General features: G+C 36.6%; 1 pseudogene; it reads right to left on the bottom strand.

Moving 5' to 3' along the window:
- Nucleotides 1-7,699: 7,699 nt before the first annotated feature.
- On the bottom strand, nucleotides 7,700-15,786 carry LOC115999449 (annotated as a pseudogene).
- Between the last annotated feature and the right edge of the window lie 8,858 nt (nucleotides 15,787-24,644).

A 24,644-nucleotide genomic window follows, 5' to 3' on the forward strand; every position in this document is an offset into this window, starting at 1 on the left:
TAGAATAATTGTTTCAAAAGGAACGTAGAGGAGATGATATGGCAATCTTCAAGATTGTCACTATAAGTTAACATTTTATACAATGATCTCGTGACTCTTCTGGAGCCTATGTAGGTTGAATATAGTCAATATTCCTTAACCATACCTACTTAAAAACACACTTTTATTATCCTCCCATAAGTCAGTGGAGATAGAACACACATAACTAACTTGGAATGGAGATCAAAGGCAATCATTACCAAGTGATCTATGAGAAAAACACACATTGGTTTGTCCCACAAATTTTAAATTGGAGATACTAGGAGGATATTTAGGGCATTAGAAACTATAGTTGATTTCATTGTAAGGACAATGTCAATCAAAATATGATCATAGAACTTCTGGTTCTTCCGTAGTATTCCAATAATAATGAAGAAATGGACTTCAGGTCCTAAAGTGTCCTCAGTATCATTTTTGGGTCTAAACGGTTCCTTATCTTCTTCAAGAGATATAACCGTTAGTATGATAAGTCAATCATACTTATCCATATGAAATGCGTTGAAGACATTTTCTAAAAATACTGATTGTGTATAAATTCCTTTCAAGGAAATACTCGATTTCAGGTCGAGGTGATACTTGGTTTAAAATGAAATGAAAGGACTTGGTAAACCAAGTATCACCTCGACCTGCAAATCGAGTATTTCCTTGAAAGGAATTTATACATCAATCAGTCTATTTTTAGAAAGATGTCTTCAACGCATTTCATATGGATAAGTATGATTGACTTATCATACTAACGGTTATATCTCTTGAAGAAGATAAGGAATCGTTTAGACCCAAAAATGATACTGAGGACACTTTAGGACCTAAAGTCCATTTCTTCATTATTATTGGAATACTACGAAAGAACCAGAAGTTCTATGATCATATTTTGATTGACATTGTCCTTACAATGAAATCAACTATAGTTTCTAATGCCCTAAATATCCTCTAGTATCTCCAATTTAAAATTTGTGGGACAAACCAATATGTGTTTTTCTCATAGATCACTTGGTAATGATTGCCTTTGATCTCCATTCCAAGTTAGTTATGTGTGTACGTTCTATCTCCACTGACTTATGGGAGGATAATAAAAGTGTGTTTTTAAGTAGGTATGGTTAAGGAATATTGACTATATTCAACCTACATAGGCTCTAGAAGAGTCACGAGATCATTGTATAAAATGTTAACTTATAGTAACAATCTTGAAGATTGCCATATCATCTCCTCTACGCTCATTTTGAAACAATTATTCTAATTTAAGCAATGTAGAAATCGAAGATTGTTATCTTCGGGGGGAGATGTTGGACTACATTTACTTAAATCAATCCTGAAGATTGGGTCGGTCCTAAAAGGACCAACAATTGTACTCTTTTGCAATCTATATACCATGTACTCTTTTCCTCACTAGATTTTTCCCATTGGGTTTTTCTAGTGTGGTTTTTAACGAGGCATGAGTATAATATAATAAACGGGGAGAAAGTTGCAAATAAATACTTAAATTGACGAACCCCGAATCCTGAAGATTATGCCCTGAAGGCTTATGATTGTACTCTTTTTCCCTGGCTTATGATTGTACTCTTTTTCCCTTAACTAAGTTTTTCCCACCTGGTTTTCTTAGTGTAAGGTTTTTAACGAGGCAATCAGGAAGGCTGTTGTCTTTAGGGAGAGGAACAACATACAAAGCGATTATTGGTTCAGAAGACCACCAACTCTTGCAAATCCTGAAGATTAAACGCAACAAGTTATGGTTGTACTCTTTTTCCTTATGCATATGTTAATTAAACTCAACTAGGTTTTTCCTACGTGGTTTTCCTAGTGAAGTTTTTAACGAAACAAGATCGTAGACAAATAATGTCCAAGGGGGAGTGTTATAAATATTTGTATTTAGTGGACATTATTAGGCATTATTATGTAACAGACATATTTATGTCTTCATTATGTTTCCGTTATGATTCAGTATTATATATATCCTTTGTAATATGTACAAGGTTAAGGCTAATGAACTATTCTCTCTCCCTATTTCCTGTCTCTCTGTTTCTTTTCAATTACTTGCAATGTCCATCAGGTAGGAGCTAATAGCCAACGGGCACCAAAATCTCAACAAAAACAAATTCAAACTTTGTTTATTATAAATAAATTCTAACATAATGCAAATTAGAATCGTGTGTGTGGCTTTGATAGTTTTAAATCATCCTAGTTTTTGATGTGTTTAATGATAAACCCATATACAAAGTTTTTGTCTTTAACAATAAACCTAAGAACTGCTAACATCAAATAATGCAGGAGAACCTTGCAACAAAAGCGGGTAAGCCANAAAATGAAATGAAAGGACTTGGTAAACCAAGTATCACCTCGACCTGCAAATCGAGTATTTCCTTGAAAGGAATTTATACATCAATCAGTCTATTTTTAGAAAGATGTCTTCAACGCATTTCATATGGATAAGTATGATTGACTTATCATACTAACGGTTATATCTCTTGAAGAAGATAAGGAATCGTTTAGACCCAAAAATGATACTGAGGACACTTTAGGACCTAAAGTCCATTTCTTCATTATTATTGGAATACTACGAAAGAACCAGAAGTTCTATGATCATATTTTGATTGACATTGTCCTTACAATGAAATCAACTATAGTTTCTAATGCCCTAAATATCCTCTAGTATCTCCAATTTAAAATTTGTGGGACAAACCAATATGTGTTTTTCTCATAGATCACTTGGTAATGATTGCCTTTGATCTCCATTCCAAGTTAGTTATGTGTGTACGTTCTATCTCCACTGACTTATGGGAGGATAATAAAAGTGTGTTTTTAAGTAGGTATGGTTAAGGAATATTGACTATATTCAACCTACATAGGCTCTAGAAGAGTCACGAGATCATTGTATAAAATGTTAACTTATAGTAACAATCTTGAAGATTGCCATATCATCTCCTCTACGCTCATTTTGAAACAATTATTCTAATTTAAGCAATGTAGAAATCGAAGATTGTTATCTTCGGGGGGAGATGTTGGACTACATTTACTTAAATCAATCCTGAAGATTGGGTCGGTCCTAAAAGGACCAACAATTGTACTCTTTTGCAATCTATATACCATGTACTCTTTTCCTCACTAGATTTTTCCCATTGGGTTTTTCTAGTGTGGTTTTTAACGAGGCATGAGTATAATATAATAAACGGGGAGAAAGTTGCAAATAAATACTTAAATTGACGAACCCCGAATCCTGAAGATTATGCCCTGAAGGCTTATGATTGTACTCTTTTTCCCTGGCTTATGATTGTACTCTTTTTCCCTTAACTAAGTTTTTCCCACCTGGTTTTCTTAGTGTAAGGTTTTTAACGAGGCAATCAGGAAGGCTGTTGTCTTTAGGGAGAGGAACAACATACAAAGCGATTATTGGTTCAGAAGACCACCAACTCTTGCAAATCCTGAAGATTAAACGCAACAAGTTATGGTTGTACTCTTTTTCCTTATGCATATGTTAATTAAACTCAACTAGGTTTTTCCTACGTGGTTTTCCTAGTGAAGTTTTTAACGAAACAAGATCGTAGACAAATAATGTCCAAGGGGGAGTGTTATAAATATTTGTATTTAGTGGACATTATTAGGCATTATTATGTAACAGACATATTTATGTCTTCATTATGTTTCCGTTATGATTCAGTATTATATATATCCTTTGTAATATGTACAAGGTTAAGGCTAATGAACTATTCTCTCTCCCTATTTCCTGTCTCTCTGTTTCTTTTCAATTACTTGCAATGTCCATCAGGTAGGAGCTAATAGCCAACGGGCACCAAAATCTCAACAAAAACAAATTCAAACTTTGTTTATTATAAATAAATTCTAACATAATGCAAATTAGAATCGTGTGTGTGGCTTTGATAGTTTTAAATCATCCTAGTTTTTGATGTGTTTAATGATAAACCCATATACAAAGTTTTTGTCTTTAACAATAAACCTAAGAACTGCTAACATCAAATAATGCAGGAGAACCTTGCAACAAAAGCGGGTAAGCCAACGACTAATACAATTGTAAAGTCTAATAAGAGTCAAATTTTGAGGTTAAGTGAACGATTAATGCAATTATAAAGTCTAATGGTTGACTAAACTTTTTTCCCAGTAATAAGTCAGATTGTGGGATTAAACATGGGAGAACAACTTATTCTAGCTGAAGAATGAATATTGCTATGCCTATCTGTTTCATTTCTACTTGCATTGGCACAAAATATTCTGCCAAGAAAACTGTTTTCATTCAAACCAGTATTGTATCTCCTGATGGTATAAGCTGTAGTCATAACATTTAAGAAATTAAACAATTGGGGTTTTTGTATTCCAAAAAAAGAAATTAAACAATTAAAAAAAAATGTACACAAATATGATCTCTGTTCCCTGACATGATCTTATACCAGACCTAGGTCAGATATGAACATCCAAGCCTAAAATACTAAAATTAGAAGTTTAAACTTTAATGTAAAAAAGATTGAAACAACTGACCAGAATTCGGAAATCGCCAATCGCCCAATCAGAAATCGACTGCTGCGGACTGTGGTGCTGCCCTGCTCGGACGGCTCGGTGGCCGGTGACCGGTGCTCCGCCCTGGTGCTCTCCGTCGGCTTCCTCGTGGCTCGCCGGTTAGCTCAACTGCTCTCCTCGTCGCTCACTCGCTCCAGTTGCTGGCCTCGCCCTCGAAGTCGAAGAAACAGATAGTCAATAACAATAATTACAATACGGAGGATTTGAGGAATAATACAAGAAAACCTAATTCTGACTCAAATTAATTACAAATATATATACTATAACTATTGGGCCGCAAGCTGGATTAGGAGCCCCCAAAATTTTGGGGCCCTGTGCTATTGGGCTGCTTGCACAGCCCAAAATCCAGCCCTGTTGAGCATAACTCATCAATCATTATTGCATGGACCATGATCCATGCAATAATTTGCCAGCATAACTCTAAATTTTAATAAGAGTCAATGATATTAGTCTTTAATTGAAACTAAAATTGTGTTGATAGTATAAATTATATTAAGTGGTTGTTCATTATGTTATTTATGTTGTTCATTTTCAATTTACATAAACAAAAAAATAAGATAATGAGATGATAATTTAATTGAATCCTTTGAGGCACTGGCTCATAAAGAAGTTTAATACATTATGCATTTTTAATTATAAAAAATATACATAAATTTATATAATAAATGAATACTAATAACACAAGTGTGTGTGTGTGTATAAGTGCGGGTGCGGGGATACCTCCCCCGCACCCACCCCCATACCCGCACGGGTTTACAAGATTCGCTCATCCCCGCACCCATTACCCAAATTGTGTAGGTATTTTAAAACCGTAGGGGCGGAGATGCGGGGAACTTATAGGGTGCGGGTATAATTGTTATCCCTAGACACAATGATGGGAATAAAAGTTAACTTTTAAAAACATAAGTATGAGATTGATTACTCATGTAATTTAAAAAATAAATAAAAATTGTCACCTAATTAAATTTATATATCATTTCAATATTTTTGTCTTATCCCCTCCTCGTCTCATTGACTCTTTACTGCATTGCCTAATCACTTCATCGTCACTCTGAAAACTCCATGGCTCCATAACTTCTTTCTTCCAAGAGCATTGCTCACTTAAGATAAATATCACACTCATTACCTTCATCATTAATTCTCCATTGCTAATACTCATTATTTATTTCCAGTCAACATTGAAATCCCTTAGACCCATTGCTAATATTATGGATTTGCTTCATAAATTTATTGAGAAAATCAAATAAATTGTTAAACTTTTCGAGTTTTGGTCTTTTTGGTTATGACTTTTAGCAATTTATCAAAACACGCCATTACAAACCGCTAATATTATTAGTTAGTCAAAATAACTAACACGATATGCTATTAATTATCAATTAACACAATCAACTAATTGCCAAACACCCAATAAACCCTTATCGAACCTATAAAATCTAAAGAGGTTTTATAAAATTTATTTAAAATTCATTATATACGGAGCAACATTTATAAAAATCTAGTATTTTAAAAGTGTACAAAAATCTATAATTATATTGACCAGAATTTTGTCTTTCAATTTTCATTCCATAGTGTAAAAATGGGAGTATAATATACAAAGAGTGGGTAAATTATACCATGGACCAATGTCTACCGTTGTGGACCTTGGTCCAAAATGATATTTAGATTATGTGTTGTGCTTACAATTAACAAATTATGCACTAATAAATAAATTGAGTGCACATAATATGTTAATTATATGTACATAATTTATTAATTACAAACACATAATATAATATGTTAATTATATATACATAATATATTAATGATAATAGACAAATAATTTTTAATTGAAGGCACATTAATTTGAATATCGTTTTATTACTTTTATATCAAAATTCAAAATGCAAGGTGAACATGATCTATGGTATAACAATGGAAAAGAGGTTTTCAAAAAAAAAACAATGGAAAAGAGAGTCCATTTTCAATTATAGCCTTACAGAGTTACGGGCCCATACTTTCAGCCCAATTCTGGCTCTAACCGTCGGCTGTTTGATTGCGTCAGCATGCAGGCAGCCAGCAGTGTCCGTTAAAACACTTAAACCCTAATTCCCCTGCTGTACATCTTCCTATCTTCCTGCATTCTTCAAACCTTAGACGCTCTTTAATGGCTTCTCAGTCAAAGAATATAATCTCAGTCGAAGAGGCTTCGATTGAGATTATATGGCTTCGATTGAGACTTCCACTGAGATTGTAATACGAGTAATAATACACTAAACATGTGAACGGACAATTTTACACATTCATTTGATCTCAACTTAACCAAAATTTGACGAAAGGACCAACATTGGAAAGAATTTGAAAGTCAGGGGACCTAAATTGTCCAAATTGAAAGTCGAGGACTAATTTTAGAAAATCAACATAGTCGGAGGACCATGGCTGGAATTATCTCTAGGTAATATTAAAAACATGTAGGAAATGAATGAAAACATTCATTAACCAGATCAAATTTATATACACTTTATTGTTTTCTTAGTCTCCTATTTCAAACTAGGTCACACGTATACATATCGAACATATTCCATATATCTTGAACCAACAATGACCATTCCCGTGCAACATTATGAACATTTACTAAATGCTACCCACAAGTAGTAGTGGTTTAAGCCCATGAACACTCACATGCAATATTATGAAAATTTACTAAATGCTATCACAATTAATATTGCGTTAAAAGCCCATGAACATTCACTTACAAGGTGGTGAACATTCAAGGTGAAGCTTAGCAAGGTCAGCCTACCGATTCAAAATAATTTGATTCATTCGTAGGTGAATGGGTTTAGGGTTAATATCCTGATCATGGCACATAGAGGGAATTAATATTTCACATTTTATAACACAAGTTCCCTTCATGAATTAATAAGTTCGACAAATAAGTAAAGCACACTTTAACTCACCCATATAAAGACATTTTACATATCGGAACAATTGACTCTTAAGTTATTGCACCATTTATGGCAGACAAATACTCGTAACAATATAACATTAGGAAAGGATACACCACCTTATGATTACTACTGCTACAAAATTGGCCAATTGCTCTATGTTGTTAGGCTCGTTGGTTTGAAGTCCCCCATTGATTTTTTAATCATTCAGACATTCAGTCATTTGCACCTTGAGGCTTTTTCCTCTGCTTTCGGCGTTGCTCACGCTGACCTATTGAAGTGAAGAAAATGTGTCTAATAGTACGGTAGTGAAGATAAGAACATCTACATTATCAAACAATACAAATATAACAAGGGGTTCAAATGGCTGGTGACAATGATTACGTTTTTTCGCTTCTTTTCTCTTTCTCGTTATGTTGTCCATGTTTTTCCGCTTTTCTGCAATCTCCTTCAAATCCAGATGTGCCTGAGAGTACGTAGAAACCCAAAAAAAAAAAAAAAACTGAGCCTTTTATCAAAATATACATTTTCTAATACATGGAATAACGAATTAATGAATAGATACAGATACAGATACAGATACATGGTTGACTAATCCCACAAATATCAAGAGCTCACTACATCTCATACAAGCATGCACAAGTGGCAAAAATTTGACATCAGTGATTAGTCAATAGCATTTAGCTGAATGTATTAACTCTTATTTGTTAGCATTAATTTGACCAGATGATTGCATTAGCTATTTGAACAAAAATGCTTGGTAAAATTAGAGATTAGATATTTTAATTTGTAAAACGACATAAGGACATCAGTGTGTGTTATTATTGTACTGTATTCTTTTAATAACTCCTTTTTTTTTACATGTTTTGGAAAAAAAATGCTAATTTTTAAAATGTTGTTTTCAAAAAGCTCATTCTAATTGGCTTTTTGGAAATTAGTTTTTTTTTTGGGGGGTTAAAAAGCTAAGCTAAAAGCAATTTCCCAAACACTTATACTAGCTTGTTAACTTTGTCAAACAAATAAATCTCTTCAAAATGCCTTTCACCAAGCATATATACAACTAGACTAGACTAGACACAGATAGACAAGCAAAAATACCTCTGGACCAGCACTTCGAAGTGCCTGGAGAGGTTCCACACAATCCTGCCCAATAACCACCAATTTCCTCCTTTGACTGTCTCCAGTATTACTTATTTTGCCAAGTTTCAGCTTAGCTAGTTCCTCTAATTGGTTCTGCAGTAGAGGAGAAACCCCAGCCTGAAAAAGATTTAAACAAGGTTACAAATGATACAGAAAGATGCATACCAAATCTCTGAAAAAATAGATGTAATAAGGGAATAATTTCCTTAATGTCCAACTAACAAGTATCAAAAAACAATCACTCAACATAATAAATAATAAGGCCCGCATATTATGTCTGAATAAAATAGCCTTATGCAAGAGGCAAACACAATGAAACAAATAATTTCCCTCTATTGGTGGGAGTAATTAGTACGACAGAACATCTTTAGATAAATGATTTCATCGACAATAACAGAAAATCTAATTATGTAACCACTAGGGATCTTGCTTATGTTCTGCTAATTAAGAGCACTGAATAAATTCCAACCACACTAAAGACTCAACAATGAATACAATCTGTCAACTTAGGAAAATATAGAGGTGGTTAAACTGACCCCTGCCAAAAAGCGATTTGAAAATGTCTTGGGTTGTAATGGGAGAGAAAGAAGAGACTTCAGATCCTGCAGTTTAAAATAAATGAATATAAAGTTAAAATATTGTGTTTGTGTTTTGTGCATGTGCCGTGTATTATAAAATTACTAGAGAGTAAAAGAAGACCTGCTGCAGGTTCTTTAATTGAGAAGAAGTGGCTTTCTTTTGTTTAAAACTTTTTACCCTTTCCTCCTCACTATCATCATCATCCAATTCCAACTCAACTGATTCAGCATGTCGTTCAAGCCAAGTTTTATTGGCCTTATCCTTAAAGAAGAATTCAGCAAAGAAAAAATTTTAACTTTCTAAAAATTAAAACAGAAATATGCTGGAGGAGCTGATAAAGAAAGCATACATACTGCTGAAAATATCAAGTAAAAGCTCAGTTATTTTAAAGCCTAACATGATTACAATAAACTCCAGTCCTCAGCAGTGAACTTGGAAGTAGGGACACGAAGAGAATTCAGCATTTTGTGCATGTGTTTTTTGAAGGAGAGGGAGTGGGGAGGGGTGCAAAAATCAGTTGGAAACAACTATACGTGAGTGGGAATTCGAGTTCTAAGTCTAAAAGCAACAAGCAATTAGACAGCATATATGAGAGTAAATAAACACTAAAAGCCATGATACATAACAAATGTTAGAAACAGGGTTTGAAAACATGATGCCTCATGAGAACATTTAATTATAGGCCTTCCACAACATATCACCTGAGAGCCTTTTCTAAGAATTTTGTCTATTTGGCGTGCAAGGGATAATCGTTTCATAACCTCCGGCATGTATGATATCTCTACAGGAAATCGCTGGAAGCTTTCCTGGACCCAAAATAAAAAATATACAGATATATTAAATAAATAAAAATAAAAATGAAAACAGCACACTTCAGATTTTGTTTTGGTTTTTGATAGTTGTTTTTCTTTGTTTGACAAAAGAAGAAACCTCAAATACTGAGGGAGGCAAAATTATGAAGTCAAGAAAAAGAAGTATTCATTTGCAATGAGATAGAATTACCATCAAGCACAAAATGAAATATTATATTATTTTTAATGTAAAAAAAACCACAGCTAAATCTTTTTCAGAGAAACAAATCTTGATAGGGTAAGATTTTTATCTTAAATCCTAATAGGACTCAACTTTGTTCAACTAGAATCTGAGGCTCTACTATTAGGAAAAATAAACACAATCTACTTTTCAAGAAGAATTACCTTAGCAAAGGATTTGCATAGAGAAGCAAACTTTGATGCATCATTTGAAGAGATTAGGGCAATACTACACCGATCAGAGAAAGCTCTAGCAGTTTTTCCACTTCTATGAACGTAAACCTAGCCCAATAACTCCATTTTTAAAGATTACAAAAATTATATCAAAGTGCAAATGTATTAGGCAAATATCAACTTAAATTATATCAAAGTGCAAATGTATTAGGCAAATATCAACTTACCTCAGCTGAATGTGGAAGCTGGTAATGAACAACAGTTCGAACACCGGGAATATCAAGGCCTCTGGCTGCAACGTCAGTAGCAATAAGTATGCCATTTTCATTCGAGCAAAAACGATCAATTCCCTGTATAATAATGAGTAAGAACCAAATGAAAAGATCTGCAAAAGCAATATGTCGAATGGCTTAACATCCATTGCCTATACAAGTAGAGGTCTTTTGATAATAATTAATTCTCTCTCCACATTCTCCCCCCACTCTTGTTTATTTTTCTCCCCTATTCCCTATTCCTTTCCTCTTTCATATTTCCTCTCCACTTCCCATCCACCATCATTAAGAAATGCACGTATAAGTTATAACTAGAAATAAATCACGAAAACGCTAACCTTTAGTCGTGCTCACTGTTGCATCTGGGCATGAAGTGTCGAAACATTGATGCCAAGGATGCGCAACATTGAGGAAAGATGGCGTAATGCTGCAACAGATGTACAGAAAACAATTGTGTGCCCTTTCCCATGAACACTCAAGATATAATATAAATATCCATCTTTATCTTCGTCCCTGCACCTGCACCCAGAGTTCATGACCATTGTCTAAGTGAGCAAAACCAATATAAGGAGTATGGTAAGTTGGTAACAAGCTCATTTTTTAAAAATATTGTATCCTATGGTCAGACAAACAGATCTATTACAAATGTCAAGGTCTAGACTCTAGTATACATTTACATACAATGAACTACAATACACCCTCTGATATTAGGTTTTCGACAGAAATGTAAAAATCTTGAGGTTATACTAATTCATTTACCAAGGCTTTTCATTTATTAGTTTATCATAAGAAATTTAAATGGTAAACACAGACAATATTAGACCATAAGCAAATTTTACAATATTTAACTACAGGGTGGTCAAGGTAAATTATGTAAAACAGTAATTAATTTGACATATACACAAATTTGACCAATAGACATAAACAACTTGATGAGGTGCAAGTAGCAACATTAAAAAGAAAGTTGAAAACAACGTCAACAGCCAACATGAAAATACAGGCCAACACTAGATGAAGCCAATATAAAGCTGGGCAGATAAGTTTTTTTCTCTCTTTTTTCCTGTTGGAGAACATGTAATGGCAAAGCAGTATTGGGCACTATAACTTACTCAATGAATGACTCCATAAGCTTGTTTGCCATTATTGATGCATTTGTTAGGTCAACAATAGCAACATCTGCTCGCATTCCTACTCTCTCTGAAAGAGTTTCAATTGAATTCAACTCATCATTAGACTTTGATATTTGTGATCCACGCTTCAGCTTCTTCCGAAAATCAGCAAATAGGGAAATAGTTGCAGAAAAGACAAAAGTCTGCCTTTTCTTTCTTTGGACACTTGAAACTGTTATGCAATTCTGTGTTTCCATAGAATGCCCATCAGTTGATCTACTAGCCATGGGAAGTATGTCAACTATGGACTGCAACTCTTGAAAATGCCCAGTTTCTATCATGCGATCAGCCTCATCCAGCACAAAGAATGATAATGAATGTAGCTGCAAATGGCAAAATATATCTTAGAAATACATTTTTCTTTGTACCACGACAACATTAATAAACTAAAAAATTAGTAACTGTGCAAAGAATGTGGATAAAATTATAGGGTATTATTTGTTATTTTGACAGTATGGATTGGATGTTGAATATTGAACTTTGAAAAGGACCAACTCCAATTACGCTAGTTTTGTATAAGGATATCTATTTTGTTTTTATATAAAAGAAACCATACATAGCAATATAGAGAGAAGAAGCATGTCTTTGCAACTACAAGTTTTTAATGCTGAACAAAGTCAAGTGAAGATAGCTGGGGCAATATGGTATATAGAATTACAGGGAGTTAAAAACAGTCTATTCTCATTCCAGTAATTGTTATGACAATGTTTTAATTCTTAATTGTTTGGCACAAGTATACTATAGTCAAGATGGCAAACGTTGATGGACCAAGCATATTACACGTAGTTTCATCAACACCTTGTCCCAGAAATAATCAATTAACTACCATGACATGAGCCCTTCTAGTTAAACCCAAAAGCTCCGCTAAAGAAAGAAGAAAAATTAACAAACTCAAAGTCTTTTATCCTGGTCTTTGGCAATCAGTATTTCTTCCCTGGCATTCCTTCCTATATAACAGTAGCATTGCTATGTCTTGATCTAAAATCTTAAGCTTTTAAAAATTTTTTTCTCAAAACTTGAGTTTTAACTATTAAGCATAGTAGAAAAAAAAAAAAAACTACATCATGAAAAAGCAAGAGTCATACTCATTTGTACCATATTTTTAATCAGAATGTAACTTGAACAGTTGAACCAGACAAAAGGTTCCTTCTCATTTTGTGTTTGTGCATTGGGGTTAGGGGGAGACACACTACTGTACATTTTTAAATATTTGGGAAGAAATAAGGATAACTGTTGGTCATGCAACATAATTTCATAAAGCAAGCGATACAGTATAAAATCCATCTCAATAAATCAGTAACTTAATTTGGCAATGACTGTGCTAAACACTTCATATCCTTTTCTACTTTTGAAGAAGGGGGGTTTTGGTATGAACACCTGCATGCAATCAACTTTTTCATATACAAAAACTGATGGCTAACCTCTACAAGATGAACTTCTCCGCCTGACATAAGTTCCCAGAGCCTCCCAGGAGTCCCGACCACAATTTCAGGCCTTCTTTTCAATAGTCTCTCTTGCTTTTCAGTAGACATGCCACCAACAATAGCAATAACCCTAATATTGGTGTGTTTTGCTACTTCCCTGATGTGATCAGTGACCTGGAGAGATTGTAACACTCACTAGTGGAGTAAAAATAGCCTAATAGGAGTCACTTGTAATCACACATACCTGAAGTGCAAGCTCTCTTGTAGGAGTAACAATTAGAGCCCGAAGAAGACCTCTAGGAGCTATTTTTCATCTACCTCCCCATCTTCTGCATTAAATTTGTTAGCTTTTTCTTTCTCTTCAAGAAGGCGCTAAAGAATGGGTAAACCAAATGCAAGTGTTTTTCCAGATCAAGTCTCTGCAGCACCTACAACATCCTGTTACAATAACCAACAATTATTAATATATCGGCAAGCTACACATTGTGACAAAATAATCCCATTCGCATCACAGGTACAACCTTTCCTTCAGTCTCATCTATTGAATCCTCTTCATCATCATTTTTGTTGTTGGAAACTGAAATAGGCACATATCCAAGACAACAAATGAATTACATTAGACGCCAAAAGGGACAAGATGGAAAAACATATGTAAATATAAAATGGTACTCCATATATAGTTGGAGTATGAACCATAAATTTAGGCAGCTTAACTGAGACCTTGCACAGTATTCAACAACTAAAAAGTTTAGCACCTAATACAGTGAAAAAGGCAAATTCATGGACCAATTAAATACTCTAAAATTACCTCAGACAAGAAAAATAAAATAAATATTAAAGGCAAGACAAAACAATAAAAATTAAGGACAGTAACAAAATAGTCTTACATAGTTATTACACTCTCTAAGGAATCAGGATATAAGAACCATGGAGAGAAAGCACACAGGTATTTGGTTTTCTACAATATAACTTCTCAGCGAATCTTAGTATGATGCCATTTTAATTGTATGCTGATAATGGGCGAGTGGGTGTTGAAGCATTTTCAGATGCTGACTGGGCTGGGTCGCCAAGTGATAGGAGATCTACAACAGGAATACAGGATATTGTGTGTTTGTAGGGGGACAATTTGGTGTCGTGGAAGGGTAAGAAGCATAATGTTGTGGCTTGCTCCAGTGCAAAGTCTGAGCACAGGGCTATGGCTCATGTGACTTGTGAGATAACGTGGATTCGCAATATTCTAGAAGAAGTTGGTGTAAGGCAGTAAGGGTAAATGTGCCAGTAAGGTTATGGTGTGATAGCCAAGCTTCTATACACATCTCTTACAATCCTGTTTTCCATGAATAGACCAAACACATTGAGATAGATTGTCATCTTGTGCGAGAAAAGGTGCAACAAGGGTTGATTTGTGTTGGACATATCCAAAGTGGTGATCAACTAGCAGATGTGTTCGTGAAAGGGCTTGGTAGGAGTAGGTTCGAGCCCATTTGTAACAAGCTAGGCAAGGTCAATATCCATGCTCCAACTTGAGAGGAAATCTTGGAAGGTATTGAGGGAGGTTCAGTGAATAGCTCTCAACTACTCATTTAGAATTTTAAATGAGTGGTTGAGAGCTTGGTTAAACCTTCTACTAACATGTATAAAACTATAAATACTTGTCTTGTACAATTCCTTTTCATCAGTTCAATATATACATAGTTAATATTCTACATTAATGTTAAATGATTCTCCATAGATTCAACAAATCACTCACCATGAATGGGAAAACTCTGAATTTATTTTTAGAAAGAAAACAAAAAGACAAACCGCTGATTGTCAATGCAATACACATAATAAAGTTTTGCATAAACAATCAATCACATCATAATTCATATCAACAAATACCAAAGAATTAAAACTCTTAGTAAAGAGTAAACATCAAATTCAGCACAACACTAACCACCTGTTAATTCTGTATTTTCTTCTGTTTTATTCACCAGGCTACCCTTCTTCTTCTTACTTCTTTTCTTTTTCTTTTGTTTTATTTCCTCATCAGCTTTATCATCTCCCTCTTCACCATTGGAATCATCATGACTTTCACTTATTTTCTTCTTTTTTGTTTTTGGCTTTCCCTTGGATTTTGACTGCTCATTTCCTCCACTTGACTTTGAAATCTCCAATCCGTATGTTGTTTCATCAACCTCCTCTAGTGATAAAAATCCTACATTAAGTATTGATGAATCAGGAAAACAAAAAAAAAAACAAAAAAAAAAAAAGCTAAAGCAACAACATAAATTTTAGAGAACGATATGCCCGAATCCAATTTTACATGAAAGGGAGATAAGAGTACTTTCTCCGAGTTCATCATCACCGAAGAGATGGGAGAACGCATCATCGGTTTCAGGGAGCGAAGAGTTCCATGGAAGTGAGTCGAGATGCTCAAGTAGTTCAGAGTCCTCTCGGACACGCTTTTTAGGTTTTTTCTGCTTCTTCTTCTTGCTATCCGAAGGTTGAGAAGCCATTAAAGAGCGTCTAAGGTTTGAAGAATGCAGGACGATAGGAAGATGTACAACAGGGGAATTAGGATTTAAGTGTTTTAACGGACAATGCTGCCTGCCTGCATGCTGACGCAATCAAACAGACGACGATTAGAGCTAGAATTGGGCTGAAAGTATGGGCCCGTAACTCTGTAAGGCTATAATTGCAAATGGACGCTCTTTTCCATTGTTTTTTTTTGAAAACCTCTTTTCCATTGTTATACCATAGATCATGTTCACCTTGCATTTTGAATTTTGATATAAAAGCAATAAAACGATATTCAAATTACTGTGCCTTCAATTAAAAATTATTTGTCTATTATCATTAATATATTATGTATATATACAAGGCCGGTTTTTTTATTTAGGTGGCCCTGTGCTGGTAAATAAGTGAGGCCCTGATAAGCACCAAGAATATCCTATTTTAAGGGTCATTTAAGGGCTAGTATTGTATAGTTTATTACCCATTTCATAAGGATTTCATGCGTTTAGACTCAGATGTGACCCAAAACCGCTAACAAGAGCTTGGAAGATGTTTTTAAGATATTCTACAGCTAAACGGAGGACTTAAGGCCAAAACTGAGTAGAAAATGAAGAAACCATGAAGCAAGAGCCTCCCACGCAGCCTCACACGCGTGTGGAGGGGCGTGGAATAATTCCAGTAGCTCCCCACGCCCTCCACCACGCGTGTGGGAGGAGAAAATGATCGAAGACCGAAGCGTACGAGGTCGCGTACGCACCCTCGTACGCGACCCAGAATCTGCTATTTAAAGAAGCTTTGGCAAAAATCAAAGACCTAGACAGCCCCCAATAATTCCTAGATCTGATTTCCTTTCTTCCATTCCTTCCCCTTTGGGGAGGAAAAACACACTCTTTTCCCTTAGATTAGTATAGATCTTTTAGAAGAAAAGATGGATTGAAGAGGTAGAACTCACCATTCCTTAGGTATAAATTCTCTTCTTTTATATTAAAGTTTGATCTTTTATATTATTGCTCTGTTTCTTTGCTTTGCTTTAATATTTATTATGTTAGAGTAGATTAGTTTGGGTGTGTGTGCCCTTGTTGATCTATGGATTGATGCTTATAATTTGATATTATGATCTTGTGTATTGTGGGAGTATGATTGATGATTGTATGGATGATGTTGTTCAATCTTTGCTTCTATTTCCGACCGGGGTAGTTAGTAAACCGAGTGGAAGTGAGAGTGTGCGCGATAGCGGCCTCTCACGAGCCCAACTCATCTATATCTCCGCTCTTAGTCCGAAAGGACGAGACCCGAGAGGAGTGGTAGGCTAGGTGTTCGATAAAATGCCTCAACCGAATGAAGATTGAGAGTTTGAGTGTGACGCCACTCAATACAAAGACCGTGACTCCCTAGATCAATCCCATGAACTCTACCTTTAATTCTTGTAACTCTTACCTTTCAACTTCCTAAATGCCACACGTATTCGGTTCCCATTCGCCATCCTTGAGAGACACGACACTCGGGGAGTCTTGACTCTTTGTTTTACCACTTCAGCTTCACACTCACCATATACACAACATGAAAATGGCGTCGTTGCCAGGGATGGCAAACAGTTCTTTAATTGTGTTAACATTTTTGAAGTAGATTTTTAAGAGTCATTGAATTTCTTTCTTTTTATTTATATTGTTTTCTTACTTTTTGTTACTTGTTTAAGAAGTGAGCTTATTTGCATTGTATATCTTGTGCTCACTTGCAACTACTTTTAGTTGCAAAGATTTGTTGTTGGCTAAGCTTTATGCAGGAAATTTTCTCTATCAATTCATTTGTAAGCTTGCCAATGTGTGCTCAAATGAATCCCCATGGTTACCCACACCATGGAGGACCATCTTATGCAAATACTCCACCCCAACCATATCCCTATTACCCCCATTCCACCTATACTTACCCTCCACCCACATACCACTACCCACCTCCATACCCTTACCCATTTCCACACCACCACTTACCACTTCCATATCACTATCCATTTCATACACCCAATCATCACCCACACCCATATGAAACACCACCTCCACCCTTCCAAGAAAATTACCCTTCACAATCACCATATTTTCAAGAAATTGACTCATTAAGCTCCAAAGAAATATCCCAAAACATAGAGAGTAAGCTTGCACAAATGATGAGAACAATCGACCCAAGCTATACTCCCAAGTCAAATTCATTCCCTACTTCCCACCTAAACACCCACTACCTACCTCCATCACAAATTCACAAAGAAAACAATACTAACCATTTCTTTGAAACACCACCCTCTTTCCCATATAATACCCATACAAATCCTAGTGATTATATCCCACCGGCCACAGACGAAATTGAAATCCTAAAAGCAAAAATTGATGCATTCACGAGGATAGCCAAGGAGGATACGGCTAAACTGAAAGCCGAAATAAAGAGCGAATTGAAAAACTATCTTGCTACCCTCCGGGAGGAAGGACTTCCATTAGAAGAAGTTGAAACGAAGATGTTGTCCATGATGGAGGAGCTCATGAAGATGAATGAGCCACGAGCCAACTCCACCATCATAGATGACATCCCCACTTTGGAAGCCCATCCAAGGATTGTACAAGAGGTCGAAAACGCGCAAAATGCTAAGGAAGAGGAGAGTTTTGAAGAAATAGAAGATTGTTATGCCCCGGTGCTTAAAGAAGTTCCAATTTTCGAATTGGAAGATCAAACCGAGGAAGAGATGGAGAGTGAGGATGATGACATTGAAGTAGTGTGGGAAGATGAAGAGCCAAAATGTGGTAAAATTCCTAATCTCTCTTGTGCTAATCTTCTTGAAAATCCTTGTGCTCTTATTGAAAACACCCTTGACACTTGTTTGGATGACTCCCTATGCATTAATATTTCCACTACATGTGATTATGATTGCTTTAAATTTCAGGAGGATGATTCCATGAAAAATTTTGATATATTGATTAATGATTGTAAGGATTCTATCTTGTTTGCTAATGAGTATGATTGCTTTAACTTTTTAGAAGATGAATCCTTTGTTTTGGGTGAGAATGAGTTGGTGAGTGAAGGGGATGATGCTTCATTCTATTCGTGTGAGGATTGGAGTGAATTTCCTAATCAAATAGAGTGGGGTGATGAAGAGAAGGAGTGTGAGGAAGAGATGGTGGCAAATATATAGGTCTTTCACGTTTGATCTTATGGAGAAAGTTGAGTGGAGAGATCTAACCACACTCGAGATTGAGGAAGGGAGTGAGGAGATATGGTTTAAAGCAAACGAGAAGATCTTTGGGGAGGGAGAGATAAGGAGGAAGAAGAAATGAACACCATCCTAGAAGAGTTAAGGAGGGTGTTTGGTGCTAAAATTTTTCCAATCATGCATGTTGTTCTTCCTTTATTCTTGTGGGAATTCAAGGATGTCCTACATCTTGGGACATTCCTTGAAGCGAAAGTTCACGGGACGCTTGGTAAGGTCCCAAAATCTGTGTGCTTCGAAGGATAGAGCACACAACGTCTGGCCAGGAGACGTTAAACCATGGCGCACTTGGGAGGCAACCCCAACGTTATCCTTAGATTAGAACTTTATTTCTTGTTTACTTTTTATTTTCCTTTATTTATTAGCAATTTTCTTTTTAGGATAGCCTTGCTTGAGCTAACATTGCAGGTGATTTTGGTGCTAAGCCATGACAAACGAGCTAAACCGAATCAAACATGGAAGGCAAAAGCCAGGAGACGAAGAAGGTAATCAGCACTGCTGACCACGCCTGCTCACACGCGTGGAGCCAAGCGTGGAAATTTTCCAGTGTTGATCCACGAGGACCACCACGCGTGTGAGTCGCGTGGACAGGTCCTGGACAGATTCTCGTGCATTATTTTCTTTTCATCCAATTTTTCTAAGTCTCCCAGGTCTGGCCGTGCCAATAATCACAACTTTTAAGCAAATACCAAAAGGCGAGGAGATGATGAGCTGACAATCTTCAAATAAATGGGCAGTAAACTAAAGAAAAGGCTGTAGACGCATTGTATGGTATATCATTCTAACTTTTCTTCCAATTTTTATGAGCATATTTGTCTTGGTTCACAAAGGATGAGTCGCATGATTTTGTTATAATGGGTATAATATTTTTTAGAAAACTTATTTGAAGCCTATAGCACACTTTTTAAGTGTGGAAAAATGCTTTAATGCACAATCCTTTAAGACCCTAATCCTTTTTCCTCTATTCCTAATGGAAACATCGAGGACGATGTTCACTTTTAAGTGTGGAAAGGATTTATGCTTCTTGAAATAGTTGGTTAATTGAGTGATAAGGTATAGGAACTAGAGGGCGTGTTATTGCCAATACTATCTAGGAGGGCTCCTAACCTTGTACCAAATTTGAATGTCTTAAATATGCTTTGGAAGTTACACTTTGCACCAATTTGCACAATTGACCCAAAATTGAAAAATTTTTATGTGTGCTTGCATGCCTTCACCTTGTATTTTGTTTGGACCTCAGTCAAGGATCTCTCGAAGTGGGAGTGTAAACCCCTTGAGTTTTAGAAAGATAAAAATTGCGAAGCCCGGAAATTGAACTAATCTTAGCAGGACATGGGGCAAAAGGTGAGCCTAAGTGAGCTTAGAGTGAAAACAATCCCTATTCCCTAGAAAAAGGCATGAGGGGTTGATATGGTGAATAGTAAAAAGGCAAAAGGCCAATCCTAGAGATAAAAGCATAGGTGAGCCATCTAGTCTGGATATGGGGTAACCATTGCACCGTCTTCGAAAAAGCATGGAGATCCATGTGAAGTCGGTTACCCCGAAGAGATCCTGAAAGATGAGAAAATAGAGAGGAGGTGAGCCACTTCGTTAGGATTCAGGCACCCATTGCACTGTCTTCGAAAAAGCATGGAGCTCCATGTGAAGTCGGGTAGCCTGATGACGTTATCCTAGGAAGTGAGAAAATAGAGTGATCGCCCAAGCCATGGCGATGAGCGGTCCATGTCCCTGCCCTCACTTATATAACGTAAAGGGGCTTTGGCGTTAGGTTGGAAATTGGCTAGGGGGTGAGCATCGTTCCCACTAGTCGGATCGGCTGGAGGCCCCTAGAAAATACAAGGTGAAACCCTATTGTCTCTTGCATGCTTGAAGGTGTGAACAAAACTTTTTATGTTATATCCATCTTTTGAGACTTAACTTCCTTAGCATATTTCTTACATTTGGTCGGCATGAGTTTAGTGGTCTTGGTAGATAGTGTAGGGGATTTCACCCACTCAACTCCAAACACCTACACATTGCTTGATCAATTGACAATGAGAGAGTGGACTATCCTTGGTGCTTATATGATTAGAGTTTAGGAAAGTGTGCTTGCTTGAGGACAAGCAAGATTTAAGTGTGGAAACTTTGATAAGCACCAAGAATAACCTATTTTAAGGGTCATTTAAAGGCTAGTATTGTATAGTTTATTACCCATTTCATAAGGATTTCATGCATTTAGACTCAGATGTGACCCAAAACCGCTAACAAGAGCTTGGAATATGTTTTTAAGGTATTCTACAGCCAAACAAAGGACTTAAGGCCAAAACTGAGCAGAAAATGAAGAAACCATGAAGCAGGAGCCTCCCACGTAGCCTCACACGCGTGTGGAGGGGCGTGGAATAATTCCAGTAGCTCCCCACGCCCTCCACCACGCGTGTGGGGGGAGAAAATGATCGAAGACCGAAGCGTACGAGGTCGCGTACGACCGTACGCACCCTCGTACGCGACCCAGAATCTGCTATTTAAAGAAGCTTTGGCAAAAATCAAAGACCTAGACAGCCCCCAATAATTCCTAGATCTGATTTCCTTTCTTCCATTCCTTCCCCTTTGGGGAGGAAAAACACACTCTTTTCCCTTAGATTAGTATAGATATTTTAGAAGAAAAGATGGATTGAAGAGGTAGAACTCACCATTCCTTAGGTATAAATTCTCTTCTTTTATATTAAAGTTTGATCTTTTATATTATTGCTTTGTTTCTTTGCTTTGCTTTAATGTTTATTATTTTAGAGTAGATTAGTTTGGGTGTGTGTGCCCTTGTTGATCTATGGATTGATGCTTATAATTTGATATTATGATCTTGTGTATTGTGGGAGTATGATTGATGATTGTATGGATGATGTTGTTCAATCTTTGCTTCTATTTTCGACCGGGGTAGTTAGTAAACCGAGTGGAAGTGAGAGTGTGCGCGATAGCGGCCTCTCACGAGCCCAACTCATCTATATCTCCGCTCTTAGTCCGAAAGGACGAGACCCGAGAGGAGTGGTAGGCTAGGTGTTCGATAAAATGCCTCAACGGAATGAGGATTGAGAGTTTGAGTGTGACGCCACTCAATACAAAGACCGTGACTCCCTAGATCAATCCCGAAACCCAATTCCAAGCTACCTACGATAATCAATCCTTTAGCTTAACTTTGGCATGCACCGCTTTCCTTTTACCTTTTGTATTTTCTATCCCTTTTTACTTTCAAACCACCCATGAACTCTACCTTTAATTCTTGTAACTCTTACCTTTCAACTTCCTAAATGCCACACGTATTCGGTTCCCATTCGCCATCCTTGAGAGACACGACACTCAGGGAGTCTTGACTCTTCGTTTTACCACTTCACCTTCACACTCACTATATACACAACATCAGGCCCTTATCAACGTATAAATAACTTGCGAATTGAAAGAAAATTGCAACGGAAAAAATGCAAAAAAAAAAGCTAAAACAAATTCAAACTTTGTTTATTATAAATAAATTCTAACATAATGCAAATTAGAATCGTGTGTGTGGCTTTGATAGTTTTAAATCATCCTAGTTTCTGCTGTGTTTAATGATAAACCCATGTACAAAGTTTTTGTCTTTAACAATAAACCTAAGAACTGCTAACATCAAATAATGCAGGAGAACCTTGCAACAAAAGCGGGTAAGCCAACGACTAATACAATTGTAAAGTCTAGTAAGAGTCAAATTTTGAGGTTAAGTGAACGATTAATGCAATTATAAAGTCTAATGGTTGACTAAACTTTTTTCCCAGTAATAAGTCAGATTGTGGGATTAAACATGGGAGAACAACTTATGCTAGCTGAAGAATGAATATTGCTATGCCTATTTGTTTCATTTCTACTTGCATTGGCACAAAATATTCTGCCAAGAAAACTGTTTTCATTCAAACCAGTATTGTATCTCCTGATGATATAAGCTGTAGTCATAACATTTAAGAAATTAAACAATTAAAAAAAATGTACACAAATATGATCTCTGTTCCTTGACATGATCTTATCCCAGACCCAGGTCAGATATGAACATCCAAGCCCAAAATACTAAAATTAGAAGTTTAAACTTTAAAGTAAAAAAGATTGAAACAACTAACCAGAATCCGGAAATCGCCAATCGCCCAATCAGAAATCGACTGCTGCGGACTGCGGTGCTGCCCTGCTCGGACGGCTCGGTGGCCGGTGGCCGGTGACCGGTGACCGCCCTGGTGCTCTCCGTCGGCTTCCTCGTGGCTCGCCGGTCAGCTCAGCTGCTCTCCTCGTCGCTCACTCGCTCCAGTTGCTCGCAAGACGCCGCTGCCCGCCAGTCTCTTCTGGCCTTCCGCAGTCGGCAGTCCGCGACTCCGAGGCTTGCTGGCTCCTCGCCTCGCGGCCAGCGGCCTCGCCCTCGAAGTCGAAGAAACAGATAGCCAATAACAATAATTACAATACGGAGGATTTGAGGAATAATACAAGAAAATCTAATTCTCACTCAAATTAATTACAAATATATATACTATAACTATTGAGTTGCAAGCTGGATTAGGGCCCCCAAAATTTTGGCATTAATCCAGCTTGCGGCCCAATAGCATAGGGCCCCAAAATTACAAAGACTTTATAATTGCATTAATCGTTCACTTAACCTCAAAATTTGACTCTTATTATACTTTACAATTGTATTAGTCGTTGGCTTACCCGCTTTTGTTGCAAGGTTCTCCTGCATTATTTGATGTTAGCAGTTCTTAGGTTTATTGTTAAAGACAAAAACTTTGTACATGGGTTTATCATTAAACACAGCAGAAACTAAGATGATTTAAAACTATCAAAGCCACACACACGATTCTAATTTGCATTATGTTAAAATTTATTTATAATAAACATAAGTTTGAATTTGTTTTAGCTTTTTTTGCCTTTTTTTCATTTGCAATTTTCTTTCAATTCGCAAGTTATTTATACTTTGATAAGGGTCTCACTTATTTATCAGCACGGGGCCACCCAAATCAAAAAACCGGCCCTGGCCCTGTGCTATTGGGCTGCTTGCACAGCCCAAAATCCGGCCTTGCGAGGAAGGATATATAAACACCTCTATAATCTAAAGAAAATTTTAACTTTCCTTAGGCTGCCTCCTTACTAAGCTAGTTCTATTTTTTTTAGTTACCACATTAACATATATGATTCTCTCTTCTTTTATTTATTTTTTTTAAATCTACTAGGTGTTTCAGGTCTTTCTTCGTCCGTGTTACGGTCCGGATCAACCCGACTAATCTTCGCTCGCTCCGAAAGCTAACCCAAAGAAATCATCCCTTGTCAGAATTGAACCCAGGTTCTTCCAAATCTATTTAACGGTTTGGGTCCACCCGACTAATCCCCGCTCGCTCCGAAAGCTAACCCAAGGAAATCATCACTGGTCAGAATCGAACCCAGGTTCTCCCAAATTCGTTTAACGGTCCGGGTCCAACCGACTAATTCTCGCTCGCTCCGGGAGGCTCGGGAGCGAGCCCAAGGGGAATCGTCGCTTGTGAGAATTGAACTCGGGTTCTCCAAAAAAAAATTTCCCAAAAATAACTTACTTGCCACTTGAGCTACCCATTGGGTTGATTCTCTCTAGTTACCTTGTGAATTATTATA

The sequence above is a fragment of the Ipomoea triloba genome, chromosome 12 (assembly GCF_003576645.1).
Source record: "Ipomoea triloba cultivar NCNSP0323 chromosome 12, ASM357664v1".
Classification (NCBI taxonomy): domain Eukaryota; kingdom Viridiplantae; phylum Streptophyta; class Magnoliopsida; order Solanales; family Convolvulaceae; genus Ipomoea; species Ipomoea triloba.